Genomic DNA, 18862 nt, shown 5'->3' with positions numbered 1-18862 from the left:
ATGTACCCGTTGCTTTACGAATACTCACTTGACAACGATCCTTTGAAAAGAGCGAGTCGTACGTGCGACTTGGGAATATCGTTTGACTCCCGGCTAACTTTCGAAGAACATGTTTCAAGCATCGTTAATGCATCCTACAGGAAGTTAGGCCTCATATCATGAATGACTAAAATGTTTACGAATGTGAACTGCGTTATTCTCTTGTATTCTTTTTTTGTCCGTTCGAAGTTAGAGTTTATTTCTGTTGTATGGAACTGCATAAGTTTAATGAATATTGAAAATATTAAATGTGTTCAGCGATAATTCATTCGCGTCCTGTACCATCGATTTCTCAGACGCCGTGTATTTTATGCCTTTGAGCGTGTACTGCGCATGTTTAATATTAGACGCCTAGAAATAAGGCGGCAATACCGTAATTACTTATTCATGTATATTCTAATTCACAAACACTTCTCCGGGCCGCAGTTATTGTGAGATGAAGCCTTTTGCGTGCCTCGCCCTAAAACTGAAATTAAATTATGGGGTTTTACGTTCCAAAACCACTTTCGGATTATGACACACGCCGTAGTGGAGGACTCCGGAAATTTGGACCACCTGGGGTTCTTTAACGTCCACCTAAATCTAAGCACGCGAGTGTTGTCGCATTTCGGCCCCCATCGAAATTCGGCCGCCGTGGACGCATTTCGGTAGTTGTAAGCATGTAAACGCCGAGGATGCCTAAATCTTCGTAGATTATGTACCACATGCGTCATAGCTGGCGATGTTCAGTCATCTCGTATGATTCATGGGCATACACATTTCTTTGTTCTGTAATCTATATGTTAAATAGGATTTTCGAAAACATTGTTTGCGGGGCATATATTTCTTTTAATTTTGATATGCTAGATTGGTATGTGGTCGATCGCGTCTTAAACATCTGTCGTTCAGGGAAACGAAATCCGAAACACATATCCCTTGAGAGATTGTTTGAGCTCTTGGCTTTCAGAGTTATCCATAGAACATTACGCATCTGTCATGTATATGAGGGACTGTCTTTTAGCTCGCCCTTATTGCCTGAGTTACGAGGCACTCCATCGCTGGCCACCTCTGATGACAGTGGACGAGGGAATCAAAGGACAAAGGGCTGCAATTATTCGTCCGCGTAACGCCTCTGCTTACGGTGGTTTTCATCTCGATACATGAGAGTGAGAGTTCTCGGCGCAGAGTGCAATAAACGCTGTGCGTAAATTAGATGGTCTAGCGGCCGTGAAAGCATAGGTCCGCGTGAGATTGTCCCTAGCCCTGTTGCCGTTGCAATACCTGACCAGTGGGTTTAATGCAAGTTGGCGTAATAAACCTCAACTCTAGTATTAGCACGCACAGAGCCTCTATAGCAAGTCTCTGCCGTCAGTCAGTGATTACTTGGCCGCATTACCCGCGTGCAGTCATGTGTGGCTAATGCTGTCTTGGCACCTAAAATTTCCAGGGCGACACGATCATATATTTCCTGTCATTGACTACAACTTCTTGGCGATATGAGATTATGTGGCTGTTTCTCTGCAGATGTGATAAGTTGTAGTTAGATTCTTACAAATCAGAAAATTCTAAAATTTGCTCGAAATGTCAAGTAGGAACGTGTTGTTGTCTACTCGCCACCTTGGCCGTACAAATACTGGCCCCTGGCGATCCGCCCAAGCACCGCTTGGCATACTGAACGGGAAGCTGTCTTTTTTTTTCCATGTGAATTTTCAAGTGATTTGTTGTCTGCTTTTTGTTGCGTACAACATCTAAAATACTATTACATAAACTAGCGATACATTTATGCTATAGATTTAACACCAACTACAATTCTTTTTTTGAATTATTGAAATAATTTGTAGCAAATGTTCATTCTTTTACGTGCGCTGTACTGCGTAGCAAGATGCGTTGTTGGGCAAGTTGGTTCATTGTAATAGGAAACATTGGTTGCGCTTTCTAGACAATCACGTGTAAGAAGGCAGGACAGGCACAATCCTGTCTTCTGATCCTGTCCGTACTGCTGGTACTTAGCGGGGTCAGAGACTTCTGTCAGGCACTCATTGCCTCTTGTCCCTGCGTCATCTTGGGTTTCGATATAGCTGGAAGAAATTAATTCAAATTAGGCTAACATTTTGCAACCCCATAGTTCGCGATGTGTGACCAGTAGATAGGACTACGCCTGGTATATATACACATATATATATAAATATATATATATATATATATATATATATATATATATATATATATATATAGGTTAATACATTTCCAGGCTCTTTCACTTATTGCACATATGTAATGAGTAAGTGTATTATATATATATATATATATATATATATATATATATATATATATATATATATATTGCCCCCCCCCCCAACCTGCACGCGAGAAATAGTTTGTACGCCACTGTGCCTGACCTCTTCTTTACTAAAACGTTTCCCAAGAAACTTTCTCTTTTTTCGAGAATATTATTAGATCGTTCCCCGAATTCGAAAACTGATTTACGTTTAACAACGAAGTTTACTGTCCATTGGGGGCTATCAGAGATCACACAGTATTAGAAGAAACGCAATTAAAGCGAACAAATACGGTTCCTTTGTATGACACGATCAATTTGCAAGCCGTCAAGTCCCTTAAGCGGAGGCTTAGTGGCGAAGCTTTAAGAGGATTACTAAGACGTGCTCTTCAAGCTGGCTGCCAAGATTTACCCGTGCTTTGCATGCCCGCATTGCATTCTGCAAGTCCCCTCTGGGTTTGCTTTTCACTCACTCAGACGCTGCGTCAAGCTACGGCGAGTATTGCAACAAGTATTTGGGCGAGAAGTCTGGCCCTGGTGACATTCGTGGATTCAAGAAAATAAACCCCATATACGTAATAAAAACATCTGTACCTGCACTCCGGTTCTAGCAACAGCTGCGTGGGTAGGGTACAATGCTAAGTGGTTTATTTCTTGTGTCTGCTTACTCAATTTTAGTGCCATTGTTATTTATTTTATGCGAAAGGAATGCTTGGCAACTTTCGTTCACACCCGTGTTTACAATTTATATTAGAAAGCCGGGGTATCTGGGTCGACGGTATTGCCTTATCTGGCGGATTTGAACAAGAACATTCTGTTGAGAAAGAGGATAAAAGTGAAGCGAAGCGGTCACGCTTTTAATGTGTCAGTGTATACTGGCACTGGGAAATTGGTGCGCAAGCAGGCTGCAGCAAGAAACGTATTTATTGCGAGTTGTTGGGACGTGATGACACGTGGAATCTACCCAGTTGGTTTGGCGCCACACAATAATGGCTTCTTTTATAAATGTCCCGAATGCGTACAATAGAAGTTCGACGGAATGGATCCAACAGCACTGCACAAGGTCCGAGGATTACGTCAGTTTCAGCATTCAATTCGCGAATTCGCCGCAACTCGAGAGGTATCGAACAAAAAGAGCAGTATGAGAAACGTCATTGAAGCACCGCAGGAACACATCTAGGAGCCATTCGTAGATGGCTGGAATGTTTTCATATTTTCCACTTTCTGTTTTCAATATGTGATCGATTTCTGCTAAAATTGCAACCCTATGTTTGTTTAGACAGGAGTCCACAAGCCCCAAGACGAAGACCAGACAACTATGCTTCCCCACATCCGGGAAGTTTATTTTCGCACTCACAACTTCGAGTAGACAAAAAAAAATCGGGTCTCTGGAAAGAGAAATTATAATTGGATTGAAAAGAGGGCGCTTTGTTTAAAGCAAGAATACACCCCTTAGGTTTTAGGTTAGGAGAGGCCTCTGGTAAATTTAGCCAAGTCCCGCAGCTAGCTGTTAACTTGGTTCCTAAGGATAATAAAATGTTTTTACGCTTTCTATGATATGTTTTAGCACATGGTTCAATGGTTACTGTCATTTGTGCTAAGTGCATTTATGGCATTAACTCATTTCAAAACCGCGATTTTGGTGTATTTTTTTGGGTGCAATTGGCACCCGGTGTGGACTCCGGGTGAAAGCAATTTTTTCGCCTGCCTCATCAGCAAAATTTACAAGGAAGAAGGCACCGGTAAACCAAGATCTATAGTAGCGGTTTTTTTTTGTTAACTTTGCTCTAGACATCATGTACCTGAGTGTGCTTGATTGGGAGAAATAAAGATCAGCTCTGTAGAATTTCGCTTCATTTTCTTATTAAACGCATGTTTGCTGTTGTTACTGACTTCTTAAAGACAGTAGGTATTTGTCAGAAGCTTGAGAGAAATAAATGCGCTGTTTTCTACTGTTCTCATTTTGGGAGTATTTTTGCGTGTTTTCGGGAGGCGCCGCTTCCGAGACCTTCGGCCATGGAAGCGGAGTCAGCTAGACGTCCGGAGGAGACCGACGTCACAGCGTCGAGCGCTCCGAGGAAGCGCAATCACCTGATGAGCGACACAGGCAGCGAGGACACCCTGCTGTACTACTCTGCTTCAGAAAAGATCTGTCGGATGACGGCGACTACTTGACAGTTGTGAGGCAAAAAGGAAAGAGGAGAATCGTCACTGCCTCCTCGTCTTCAACAAGGACGACGGCGGCAGCAAAGGCCCATGACACGGCTCATACCATCCTCTTCTTACCCGTGACGCCGACCGACAACCTGAATCGGCTAAACAGGCAAGCCGTATCTGTAACACTAGAGGCTGTTGTTCCAAATGAGATCATGGATATGAGAGTTAACACCCGTAAGAACATTCTCGCGGTTGATGTCAAGAACAGAGCAGCATTGGATATCTTGAGTACAGTGAAAATGCTGGGCAAGATAAATGTTCGCACCATAATACCACAGGACAGCAATACTATATCAGGTGGGATTTATGATGTCGATGACTCAATCGACGACAACGATCTGCCTATTTTGGTCAAACCCGCCACAGCAGATGTTCCTATTATTGAAATCCGTCGCCTAGGAGATTCACGCGGTGTGAGGATAACTTTCAAGGGAGGTAGCTTGCCGTCCCACGTGAAAGTTGGATTTTTTCGTCATCCAGTGCGACCGTTCGTTCCAAGACCGCTTCAGTGTCGCAATTGTTTGAAGATCGGGCATGTCAGCGGCATATGCAAAAATTCGACCGTGTGCGCGAGATGTTCTGAGCAGCATAGTGCAGATGCTTGCCGTGCGACTCACTTCAAATGTGCCAATTGCTCCGGTCCCCATGAAGCATCGTCGAAAGACTGCCCGAGACACAAGACAGAGCGAAAAGTCCTCAAACAAATGGTGAGAGACAACTCAACTCACAGAGCGGCCGCCGCCAAAGTACGACGGCGTAGTGTCTGCCGTCACCGTAGACGATCCTCGTCTACAAGAAATGCTGATACCGTCGCGAGACAGCCGGTACTTCCTGAGGCTGGTGCTCCCAAGGCGCTCACCCACACTAACAACACGGTGTCTGATGACGCAGTGAATACCTCTACTGCAAACGACTGGCCTGCACTTCCGACATTAAGTCCTCCAGCCCAACAAACGTCGACGGTGGACTACCGACGAACCAATGAGGGCACAGATCATGTGCGAGGTCAAGACAAGCAAGTAATCGCCATAATAAGATCTCTAATGAATGTCATTCGCGTGTTGTTAAACGACATGCAGACGCCATCTGCTCGAGGTGCACTACAAGTGCTGGACGGCCTGGATCCGGTTCTTGCGAGCCTCGAGTAGCAAGCACAATGGCTCTACCGCTTCAGCCGTTCTTCAGACAAGTCAAGGAAGCATCTATTATGCAATGGAATGCCCGTGGCCTGAAATCCCGCAGTGATTTTCGCCATTACGTTTTCACCAATCGATTCCCCATTGTTGTCGTCTGTGAACCGAAGCTACAGACACCCGTCCGGATCTCAGGCTATGAACCTCATGTGTCATCGACTTGTACTGACATTAGCAAAGTTACCATCTACATACGGTGTGAATTGACTTATGTTGTTCATCCAGTGCGGCCACATGACATTAATCAGTATGTGTGTTTGACCGTGAAACAACAAAACCTTGCGTTTACTTTAGTGGGCGCTTACCTTTCTCCATCAAGTCGTTTTAATAGGCAGAGACTGAGTGACATTATAGATGCGACACCTGGTCCATGGATTGTTGTTGGGGACTTCAACGCGCATCATTCACTTTGGGGAAGCAACAAGATAAATTCGAAAGGAAGAAACCTCGTGTCCTTTGCTTGCGATTATGAACTTTGTTGTCTAAATGATGGCAGTCCCACGTTTCTGCGCGGCCGGACATACAGTAGTTGTTTAGACTTAGCATTTGTTTCGCGATGCCTCACTCGCTGCGTCCATTGGTTCGCAGATATAGAAACCCACGGAAGCGACCACATTCCTACCTACCTGAAGATAAAAGGCCTCACCAAATCCGTTCCATCAAATTTTAAACAAACAATAGATTGGCCCATGTTAAAATCCCTTATGGAAGACGCGTGCCACGAAGGCATTTCGTCCACACTAGAATTTGAGATTGCCAAGGCTATGCAGGATTATATGCGCTCATTTCGGCAATTAGAGAAATACCCAGATTTTGATTCGGAAATACAGAGCCTCCGTGCAATCCGCCGGCGAGCGGAGCGACGGTACCGACGGACTAAATCACTCTACGACCTTAGAGAGGCCAGACGCATTCAAAAGAAAATTCGGCGTCGCCTTGCTGTAATCCACAATCAACGCTGGAAGTCGTTTTGTGAGTCTCTCGACCCACGTAAACCTCTGTCGGTTGTCTGGAGAACAATCCATGGTCTTCGAACAGCTCCTCAACAGCGTCGTCCATTTAAGTCTCTAGCCCTACATCAAGGACGCCGAGAAGTCGAGGTAGCCGAAGATTACTGCGCAAGGATCGCGGGTCCGGCGCTCACGTATTCACCTTGCGCACCTATTCCCATTGTGCCCCCTTGCTCCCGGGATCCTCGTATGGACGCTGCTTTCTCCATCGAAGAACTGGAGGCCGCACTTGCTGGTTGCAGGCGATCTTCGTCACCAGGACACGATGGCATCACATACTCTGCGCTTGTAAACCTTGGTCAAGAGGCCAGAGATGCCCTTCTTCGCCTATACAACGCATCATGGCGTGACGGCTTGGTCCCTACAACGTGGAAATCCAGCCGGCTTGTTCCACTCCTCAAGGCTGGCAAATCCCCGTTGGAATGATCATCTTACCGTCCAATAGCACTGGCCAGCTGTGTCGGCAAGGTAATGGAAAGAATGATACTTGCACGGCTAGAATGGTACTTGGAATTCTACAACGTCTATCCAGAGGTAATGGCTGGTTTTCGACGTGGCCGCTCGTCAATAGAGAGCGTTATCGACCTGGTAACATACGTACAACACCAGAAACATCTGAAACGAATCACTGCGGCCCTATTCCTTGATGTTAAAGGTGCGTACGATGATGTAGATCATCAGGCAATTCTGGGCGCCTTAGAAGCTGTAGGGATTGGTGGACGCACCTTTCGCTGGATATGCAACTATTTGCATGGAAGATCTTTCTTTATTTTGACTGAAGACGGACCAACGCCATCTAGCTATACCAGTCGTGGTGTACCGCAAGGCGGAGTACTCAGCCCTACCCTTTTCAACCTGGTGCTCGTTGGTCTCGCTGTTTCGTTACCGCAAACCGTACAGCTCTGCGTATATGCAGACGACATTTGCATATGGGCTTCAGGCGTGACACGTGTACAAGTCCGCGCACAACTTCAGAAAGCCTCAACGGCTGTGTCAAGATACCTAAGAAGACAAGGCCTGGAGCTTTCTGCTGAGAAATGTGCGGTCGTTGCTTTTACTCGTAAATCGATGTCCCCGTATGCTTTGCGGATTAATGACCAAATCATACGATATAGACGAACGCACCGATTTCTTGGCGTCATCATTGATAGAGACTTGTCTTGGAGCCCTCACATCTCGTACATGACGAAGCGTTTGGCCGCCATTGTGGGCCTTCTTGCGTTTCTCGGCGGGAAGTGCTGGGGCGCAACAGTACCGTCAATGTTGCAACTATATCGAGCACTGTTTTTGGGCTTCCTGCGGTACAGCTTACCTGTAATAGGTAATACTTGTACTACGAATATTCGCAAACTCCAGAGCGTGCAAGCCCAAGCACTCAGGACTTGTCTCGGTCTTCCCAAAACAACGTCATCGATTGCGACAGTGGCCATAGCCAGAGACGCGCCTTTGACAGTCTACGTTGATACAGATGTCCTGAGAGCGCACATCCGACACCTGACTCGGATTCCCTCACACCATCTTGCTTGCTGGCCAGCAAAAAGGCCACTTTCAACTTTTGCTAAAGCTATTGTAAGACATCAGTCGTACTTGCCATCAGAATTTACGCCCGCTTCACGATTGTCAGATCCATTGTGGTGTCTGCACCGGCCGCAAGTGCAACTGACAATTCCAGGAGTCAGAAAGAAAGCTGGAGCGCCATTGCAAGCTTTGAAGCAAGCAACCTTGGAGCACATTCACAACGTGCACAGATTCCGGAATGTATACACAGATGGCTCAGTAAAACTCAACAGCGCTGCTGCTGCAGTCATCATCCCGGCACAATCTGAGGAAATCAAATTAAGAACCTCATGTGTGACCACATCGATGGGTGCAGAACTCGCGGCGCTCCGTGCTGCACTTGATTTCATTAAGCAGAAACCACCGCAACAATGGACAGTCTTCAGTGAGTCCAAGCCAGCCCTTCAGTGCATACGAAGCCCAATGCGCCACGGACCCAATGAACAACTGGCCTCAGAAATTCGGCACATATATCATCAAAGCTATGATAAGGGACACAACATAATCTTTCAGTGGCTTCCAGGACATTGTAACATCAGCGGGAATGACCAAGCCGACGAAGCCGCCCGATCGGCACATGAAAGTGGTCAACGAGTCTTCATTCCGCTTTCGCGAACAGACGCTGCGGCTGGGCTGCGATTGATGTACCGTGAGCGCACTTTGCCCCTGTGGGACTCAAATGTTTTCACCATGTGTCGGTTGCGTTCGTTGTCTCCGGACATACGGATGCACCTCCCGCCTGGATTACCAAGACGTGAACAGACCATGCTTTACCGTCTGTGGCTAGGCGTCGCGTTTACAAACGCCTATGCTTTCCTCATAGGAATGGCCAACAGCCCCACGTGCGACACATGTAACATCGACGAGACGCTCGCACACATTATCTGTGTCTGCCCGCGATACAGTGCTGAGAGACAAGTGATGTGCAGGGTACTGGACCAGCTGGACAATCGTCCACTTTCAGAACTAAAAGCTTTAGGCCAATGCTCCGAAAGAACATCCGCGTTGAAGGCCTTATTCGCGCTATTAACGTTCTTGCGGTCTACGGGGCTTCACGACAGACTCTAAGAATGCCGCCCCCTACCGTTCTGTAGTGTACGCGCTTTGTTCGTGCTAGTCTCCCTTTCTTTCTATCTCCCCCTTCCACTCTGTTTCTCTTTTTATCCCTCTTAACCCTTCCCCCTGCGCAGGGTAGCCAACCGGAACTACCTCTGGTTAACCTCCCTGCCTTTCTCTGCATTATTTTCTCTCTCTATATATATTGCGTTGTACCGAAAAAACGTTTTACTCGGATTACTACTCTTTAGATAGCTGCGCTTTTTCTTTAACTATAATGATCCCTGCTTTTCGGTGGGAAGGAACATTCCAAATGTTACGGTTCTTAATGCAAGTTTTCTCGCACACGAGAGATGTGACGACATCGAAGCGCATCTTAACTTTAAGGCCCTTGTTACACGCTCTTCGCAGCAATGTTAACATTCTATAAATCACGATCATAATTAGACAGTGCACTGCACAATTTTTCTTCCAGTTTATTAGTAAATGTGTATTTTCCGTTTCTCGAAGAAGTGATCCGAATTGTGAAATCTGTCAGCACAACTGCGAAGGCTGGCCATAAGAAATATTGCCCGCCTGTGCTTGAAAGCAAAACAATCATTTCCGAAAACATCCGAAGAGAGTGACGTCGACGCAAGAAGAAAAAAAAATTACAACGCTTCACGTTTTTTTAAAATAAAGGGACTACTGTTCATTTTTCTGAATAATATAATCTCGTGTTCGCCAGCCGGGAGAAGAAAGCAGAAAGTTAATAAACTCCCAGATCTTAACTTGACAATGCAGCTTGGTTATTTCACAATTCGCCCTACATATATATATATATATATATATATATATATATATATATATATATATATATATATATATTCAGGCAACTTCTTGCGGAGTGCTATTTGTCGGTCGTGTGATGGCTCTTTTTCCCAGGTATTAAATTCCCTACCTCCTTCATTTCCCCGAAATTAAATTTCTTTATCACCTGTCGTATCACATTGTTTTTCTTCACCACGCACACGCATTTCCCAGGAATCTCCAGCTTCGATGAGTGCGCAAAAGCCCGCCTCCGCGCGCCATTTCCGCGAACCGTTTATCTAAACGTTCTTCCGGTGAAACTCAATTTTGGCGAGAATGTCCGCTGCCCCCTACAAGTCACTTTCATATAATAGAGCTCTAACGAGCTTAGCTTCGGGCGGTTTGGGACTATGTGGGGGTGAAATGACCCGTTTCAAATCACGCTCACTCCCTCAGCCCCCCTTCTCTCTGTCGTCTCCGCATTTCGTTTCGCCCTGAAGAACCCTGGCATCGCATTCCTGCCCGAGATGCCAATCTAAATCGCTAGAGCCCCCCGGCCGCAGTTTGTCGATAAAGACGGCTCGATCTGCAGAGTCGTTTCGGCACTCGCAACGAGGAGCCTAATCCATGAACCAGCGTTGCCACTTCGCAGCCTAAGTAGCTGCCCAAAGAACGCCAGAAGTTCACAATAAACGCCCTGCACTCATCGCTGTCACCGTCCCAATGTTCCCAGTCCTGTCAGAGGCTGAGACAGGCGGGCAGATACTGTCGGCTTCCTAGGGAAGCTCTTATCGGCTCTCAACTAATTGAATCCCATGGCGACGGGAACAACCTAGGAGGCGCTGACGTAACGTCAAGAAGCACCGTTGCTTGATATTGTGTCTTAGCTTAGGATCATAAAATGGGCAAAACAAATATTCTACATAAGGGGACTTTGTCTAATATTCACGTTCACGCTGGCCATCCTTTCTCAGTTGCCAGAGATGGAGTGCTGGGAATAAATAAAGCCAGCTTTACGGCGAACTAGCAAACTTTGATACATATTCTCGACAAAGATCATTCCCGTTTAAGTGTAAACGTTATTGCTGTATAAATGACGGAAAATAAACGCATGGGGAACCTGGTCGCTTGGTTCTACTACATATATAGAAATATGTGGTGTAGTTGTTCTTTTTTGTTTCACCAGACCCGAATTGTTAAGTGCGTATCCCCGTAATTCCGGCGGCGCCATTGACTCTTGCCTTGACGTCACGTTAAACAGTGCAATTGGGCTTAGCTTTGGGAGCAAATTTGCTGTGTCACACTTCGAATGTAATTATAACGAGAAGACGGTGGTGAGATAGTTGGTATGAACGTAGCAAAGGTTCAGAGGAAAATGGAGACTTGAATTAATTACCAACACTCAATGCTTAACTAAAGCCCGCGCGCACGAAACGAAGGACCGACAGAGCTAACAAACAAGCCATGTTAGCTTCGTGCGTCCTTTGCCTTTTTTCCACACTGCAGTTCAACGATGAATGATGATTAGCTATAGCCCGACTGTCAGTTGTTATTCTGAGTGGCTTAACCGAAGTGTCTGGAGCCTCTGTTTTTTCAAGGGGCCTTCAACAAGACGAGTTCTTTAGCAGAAACGATGGATCCAGAGACATGCATTGCCCGACCTTTCTTGATCGCTCAAATATGCCGCGCAGTCTTATAATTTATTAGAGGCTCGATTGCGCAACATTTGGACGACACACACAGAAGAGAAACACACACCACAGAGCGCTACTTGCAACTATCGTTTTATTCCCTTGTCAAATGAATAAATACTGGAAGATGTTTGGGGGGGAGGAGGGGGGTAACAACAAAAACAAAAAGATTTTTACAAACATGGCCACCCACCAATGCCAAGCCAGCTTTGTCATGTGATCATTTTTGACATAGCAAAAAAGGAACCATGATACAAAATTCCAGATTAGCGCGTGAGGAAATCTATTTCCTTTGCACTAAGGGACACTGATGGCGTGCTCACGCACATACTTTTCAAACGTGCAATCTCAGCAGCTTCGATTATTTCTCGCGTCATTTGGCAGCCATCTTTGTTCACAATCTTTCATTTCCTGAAGAATGGCCGACATCCGCAATCTCTACAATGTGTCCGGCGACTGCTTTTGAAACGTTATAGTCATGCTCCTTTAACCTTTCCTTCAAACATCGTCCCCTCTGTCCGATATAGTTTCTGCTGCACTGAGTGTTTCTCTTCTGAGTTTTTCGTCCAAATTTTGTGCAATCGCGCCTCTAATATGCTATACCAACACGTCCAGTCATCAACCTTGGCGTATAGTTTAGTATGAATGTCTACTTGCAGGTCTACTGGGTCGCTGAAATTGCCTACACTCATTCACTGAACACTGAGGTCCTTTATTCTCCTCAACAAAATCGTTGAGAATGACGCTGGCGGTTTCCTGTACATTGCCACGCAATAACGTCGCTCGAATACAAAACCTCGAGCTGAAATTTCTTCTGAGTGCCGTTAAGCAATAATTTCAAGGACGAAACGCTGACCAGCGGAACATGAAGGCACAGTAATCGGGGCGTCCCCATCAAGTCTCGTGAGTAAATTTCAAGAGTCACGTCTTCTAATTGAACTTTCGTGCTAGAGCCTTCAAGTTCTCCAATAAATTATTTTATGGATTTGGAACACATCTTCACGCCGTGAATCCCGCTTCACGCGCGCTAATCATAATCGTGGAGTGCCCTGATCTTCGTACCGTCAATGCGCAGGATTTGTTACCAGCTGAAGCAGTTTGCAGAGGCCAACTGGCAGAGGCAGAGGCAGTAGCAGAGGGCGGCAGAAAGTTAGGTGGGCGGATGAGATTAAGAAGTTTGCAGGGACAACATGGCCACAACTAGTACATGACCGGGATAGTTGGAGAGTATGGGAGAGGCCTTTGCCCTGCAGTGGGCGTAACCAGGCTGATGATGGTGATGAAGCAGTTTGTGCAAAGGATAACCCTCAATGTGAAATGCGTAGGTTTATGATCCTTCAAAACGATTATGTTGGCTGTCAGCATCACAATGTATTCGAAGGTACTTGAATATTGATGTGCATTCATGCGCATATATATATATATATATATATATATATTCATATCATTAGAAGCCAAGAAACACTGAAACAAGGACAACCTAGGGGAAATTACTTGTGCTTAATAAATGAAATAAAAAAATGACAAATTAATGGAAATGGCACTCGACGAAAAAACAACGCCGCAGGTGGGGAACGATCCCGCAACCTTCGCATTTCGCGTTTTTCGCTACGCAATTCGCTAGTTGTTGGGAATGTTAGTTAGCGCCGTGAAGTTGCGGAGTGTTTGTTGGCTTCTTATGATATGACTAATAAAAATCGGGCCCTCGGTTAACCCCCTTTCTACTCGTTTGTTACATAAGGAGGGTCCCGAATGCGGCAACATTGATGCCTTCAGGTAGCATGTGTGGGTTTATTGTCCGGTTCCCTTCAGCCAAAATGATCACGTTCTCGTGACGCGTGCGGCATAAAGGATGTTCCACATCCGCCGCCAAGGTCTGGTCTGTGAGTGATGGCGCTGACTAACACTCCCTGAATTCTACTAGGAAACATAAATACCCAAGAAAGTGGATGGGGAAACGGCGCCGCTGTAGCTCAATTGGTAGAGCATCGCACGCGGAATGAGAAGATCGTGGGTCGTTCCCCACTTGCGGGAAGTTGTTTTTTCATCCACTTTGATTTCCATTAATTTATCGTTTCTTGTTTCATTTATCAAACACAAGTAATTTCCCCTATGTTGTCCTCGGTGTCAGTGTTTGTTGGCTCCTTATGATATGACAAATAAAAATCTGGCCCCTCGATTAACCCCTCTCTTCTCTTTTGTATATGTATATTTTAGTGCAGTGTGACCTTGTGCTCAACGATATATTTGACAGGCCCACCGTTCAATAATTCAATTTATGTTATAAATTGCTAGTTTTATTCCGCCCTGCTTGTTGCTTGAGCTGTACCACGTTTGAAATAAAGGAAATTCTTTTAAACATAAGTGCCTATCGATTAGCGGCTCCTAATGTATTCTTGTTGGCATCGTGGCATCAAAATTCATGGCATGGCGACGCTGGGTAGTAATCCGGCGTGCTGCGCACAACACTCAATATGATCCGCCGTCCTTGCTTTTTTGAAATGCGTGCCCCTACGTCCAGCGAATACATCAATAATGCAAAGCTCAATACGTCTCTGAGTTCCTTCGTGACTTCTTCGTAAATATTTAAGCGCACTGGGTCTGATGGCGCATCGATCATAGTCGCACGTCTGATTAAATATGGCTCGATTGCATGATATATGGAGTGTGAGAATTATAATGCAATTTGTGTGAAGCAAGGCACTGGCACCTGTCGAAAGAAATGAAAATGTTTTCGCCGAGGTAGAGGTAGCTTGTGATGGAAACGTTTTTTTGATATATCAGTCAGAAGGGGGGGGGGGAGGCACTGAAAATAAATGTGGGTCTAAAATGCCGTTCCTGCGAGCGGTAAACTATGGAAGAGATGCTGTTCGTATTTCTTAATTCGCCAGACACTTCATTCTACATATATGTCTATAAGCAACACACTTGTTTTCGACACTTGTTTTCGATAAAGTCACGCTGCGGTAATTTCTCGTATCTCAGTGCTACATAGATTTAGCCAATGCCGAAGTATCGCAACTTTAACGCTACAGCGGGCTGAAGAGCTGCCGTCACAACCTAAACTTTAAGTCGACAAAATATATCTGCAATGTGTCGTTCCATGCTACAACTCGAAGTGTCTTTTACGAAATTTGAAGCGCGATCAACACTTTATGCTTGTGCGCTTCGCAAACTTTCTCGTTTGATTGCGCCTGCAAGCCACGAGACCACAGAGACTTTCTGCATGGATTCCCATGCGTTGTCGCCGTCACTAGTCCATGCCGTGACAACACCCCGCCGTATTCACAACTGAATTTGAATTATTTTTGCCATAAATTTGAGATCTGTTGAAAAAGTGTAAATTATTACGCAGGAACACCGCGAGAAATTGCGGAAGAGTTATTAATCAGGGCTTGCTGGTACATATTGGCACGAATATTGGTGGACAGAACGAGAAAAGGAAACAAAAACTGACGGCGCCAGTGCAGAACTTGTCTTCGAGTTAGCGCGAGTTCGCGTCGTCTGATACTGCCCAGTTGTTTCACATTAGTCCCTAGTTGGTAATGTAAACAAAGCTGTAATTAATGTCTGACATACGCGTTACATTCACCGTCCACATGGGGTGCGCCGGTTTGCAATGATCGAGTCTTGTGCTGTGACTGCTTCTTATCACTGACCCGAAGAGTGGGCAGGCGCTGTGCCCCTCTCGGTGGCAGTTGTCAGCTTGCTCTCTCCTTGTTTTCTTTGTGTGCTTGTATGTTTACATATCTGGTAATAATAATAAGAGTAATAAACCACTATGCGTCATTCAGCGTTGATTACGACGACGACAGACGATGCCACAGCATAAAATATTGCTTGGAAAAGCCACTTCTTCTTGCTCTGCCTTACGTGGCAAGCACTTCTGTGTGCTTTGGAAAGAAATGTGGCTTAGCTAAATTTGTTGTGTGCCGCGATCACGGTCCACGCATAACTGAATAGAGTTCTCAAATGCGTGATAGGAGGATAGAAGCACAAAGACGAAGGATCAAAATGGGCATATTTGGAGCATATTATTTACCGCATTATGAAAGCTTCGCTTCACATAGTTTCCCACAAGTGCGTTAGATCTGCATAACAATTTGTTGAAGTAGCCGGATGTACAAGAAGATAATCGTAGACTCTCAGACACGGCAAAAGAAGTCATTCAGTCGTGCCTCACTGAAAGTCAACAGAATGAATAAATGATGACGGTTGAAAGATGGAAAGTATAAAACTTGGATAGGTTGCTCCCCTACATATTATAAAGTGTCGAACTAAAGCCGCTCCGACTTGCTAAATTGCGTTAAAGAGCCGCGTTGAGTAAACGAATGCATTTGTCATTTCACCTACTTACCGACGTTTTGTTTCAATAGGCACCATGCACATTTTGCTAGATGGCGCCACCGTCGACCATCAGAAAGCTCCAGCATGCAGCCGTTTCGGTGTTTGTTGGGGCGTCGCCTCCGACATCTGGCGGCGCGCGATCTCGGAGGCGATGTTTGGGAAAAGGAGAGAACGACTCCGACATCATGCTTAAAAAATCACCGCGTGAGGTTGGCGAAGTGCTCGCTATGGCAACAAACAGCGTACCCGTGACTACAACGGCAGGATTAATCGAACTGCGACATTTGAACCCGTTGTATCGTCGCGCTAACCTCCGCGAAAAGCTCATGTTTATAGCACCGGGACACCGGTGCTATTAAATCACCGAGACATGCGTTCCGTAATGTATAACTGTCGCAGCAGTAAGCCGGCAATACAGTATAGAACTTGCCTGCGTCATCATGCACATTGGAATCTGACTTTGAAGTTAACAACCGAAGAATTGAAGCAGCGGGACCGGTGTTGCGGGAAAGTGTAAACACATTGCGGCTCTCGCTCTGCAAGCTCACGAGATAACGTCTAAGTCGTTCACAACTCAGCTACATGCCCTAAGTACTTTTTACTACGAAATGAGCTTATTTCGCAACTTTCTCACTTCCAAATCGTGTTGATGGATATCTCCAAACATTTGCAGAAAAAACATTTGTTGACCTTTCGCACGGCTTGTGTGCTACCAGGGGCGCCATAACATAAAGCTATACCAAACTTTTTTATTCCAATTCCGCAACCATCTCTCCGCGATTGGTGGAAAACTTTTTTGGACCACCCCCACTTCGCCTGTCTGTCACACGACATCTCGAAAACCGTGCTAGCTCCTCATCTGATATGACGTGTACATACTGATTATGTATGACTGGACCGAACAAAAAATTTGTTATTTCTGATTCGGCGGCTTTTCGCCATTAGCCCTCTGATGTTGGTCAGATGTTTTCGGACTGCACTCATTTCTCCTTCCTGTCATGCGACGTCACCAAACCGCGAAAACTCATCGCATGAAAGTGACGTGCACGCGCTAAAGATGAACTAATATGCGGAGCAAAACTGAATTTTTTTCTGAATAGCTGCAGGCTGCCCCATTCCAAAAGCAATAAAAGATGACCGCCGGCGATCGCTCAGGCACTGGCTACTCGCACCTGCTGGAGAGCGTGGGTTTATGGGCGTACAATAAAGCCTTCTGCATGGCCGTGTAGCGTTTTCGAGAACTTTCGGCACGTGTACGACTTCGCTCTGCCAGCTCTTCTTTGCTGAGGATTCGTTTTAACGTATTATTAACTTTCTGTTGCACGCCGCCACGATTTTCTACCAGCCACAGCAAGCTAAGTAAGCGAAAGCGGACCAATCGCAGACGCCGCCAGTAACCTCTTCACTCGATTATCGATTTTCAGTGCACCTCCTCGGCCCCATCGAATCCCTCTCCAGTTCAGCGGGCTCCTGGCACCTCGCCAGCCAATTAGATAAGACAAGCCGGTCAGCTTAGACAATGTTAGTCGTTTTTAAAGCAAATAAAAGTAACTTCCTTGAAACAAAAAGAGCGTTTGATTGGTCTGTTTACACAACCCTTCGGTCACCGCCCGATGCTTGCGTCAGTGGTTACGCAAGTTTGACGTCAGGAGATTGGAATAAAAACATATTGGAGTAGTTTTACGTAATAAGGCCCCAGGTAACTGACTGTAAATGAAGGTGCCAGAAATAAGGCCAGAGAAGTAAAGGCTAGTCAGCAACTCTCAGTCCCGTTGAAAAACACGATACACCTTTCTATGCTCTTGACATAGTTGTCGTTGGATCCACAGTCGGTGTTACGCGGCGAAAGTTAACGGCACATATTCTCTGGGGAACTGAAGAATTCAGTAGCTGACGCGTTCTGAAAGATGGGTTGTGGTAGGACACCTTTTGAGATTATCGCCGGAACTAGCACTTGTGAAATATGCTCAATGATTGGTCGCAAATCCATTCTCATCCGGAGGTAGTGAACGATTTACCATATAGAGTACCGTGTTACAAATAATGATGATAAACTAAACCTTCCAATGGAAGTAAACTTGCATGAGTGACAAATTTTTGTGCAATATCCTTCGCTCCGAAACGCGTAAAATCTAGGATTTAGAATAGCCAATTGGCAAACGTTGAAGGTATTATTTGCGTCTGCAATCTTGCCCGTAGTATTTTTTCGCAGCTGGCTTGACCTCAGGGTGATTAATGTTCGGCATTGGTGAAAGGTTTGCACAACCATCGATGCTCTCACAAACATGAGATACACCACTCATGTTTTTTCAAGTGCGATCAAAGCACAAGGCAATCAGTAAAGTGTTAGCAGATGCGTACAGAGCTGCTATCGGCACTGACAGCAGTATAGGTGACGCAACCAAGACAGGCTTCAGTACTTGTGCCCCAATTTAAGGCTAGCAGTTCTCAGTCCTACTCATTGCTTACTGGGGAGCACCACAAGGAGAAGGGAATCATTTAGAATAGGCAAATTTATTTGCAACATGATATACAACCGCATGTCCATTGCACCATTTGCAAAACGGCAACCTGCGCAATTTAACCTCACTGAAGTGTACCTCAATCGTGCTAACACAGTGTAATCACAGCCCGTGAAACACGGCAGCATACGCAAAAAGAGAAAAAATCAGAAGTTTCGTACAAGAAGCAGAAAGATTGGATCAA

This window comes from Dermacentor variabilis, chromosome 7, assembly GCF_050947875.1.
Source record: "Dermacentor variabilis isolate Ectoservices chromosome 7, ASM5094787v1, whole genome shotgun sequence".
Classification (NCBI taxonomy): Eukaryota; Metazoa; Arthropoda; class Arachnida; order Ixodida; family Ixodidae; genus Dermacentor; species Dermacentor variabilis.
The sequence above is the reverse complement of the archived record's forward strand: the minus strand, read 5'-3'. Positions refer to the sequence as shown.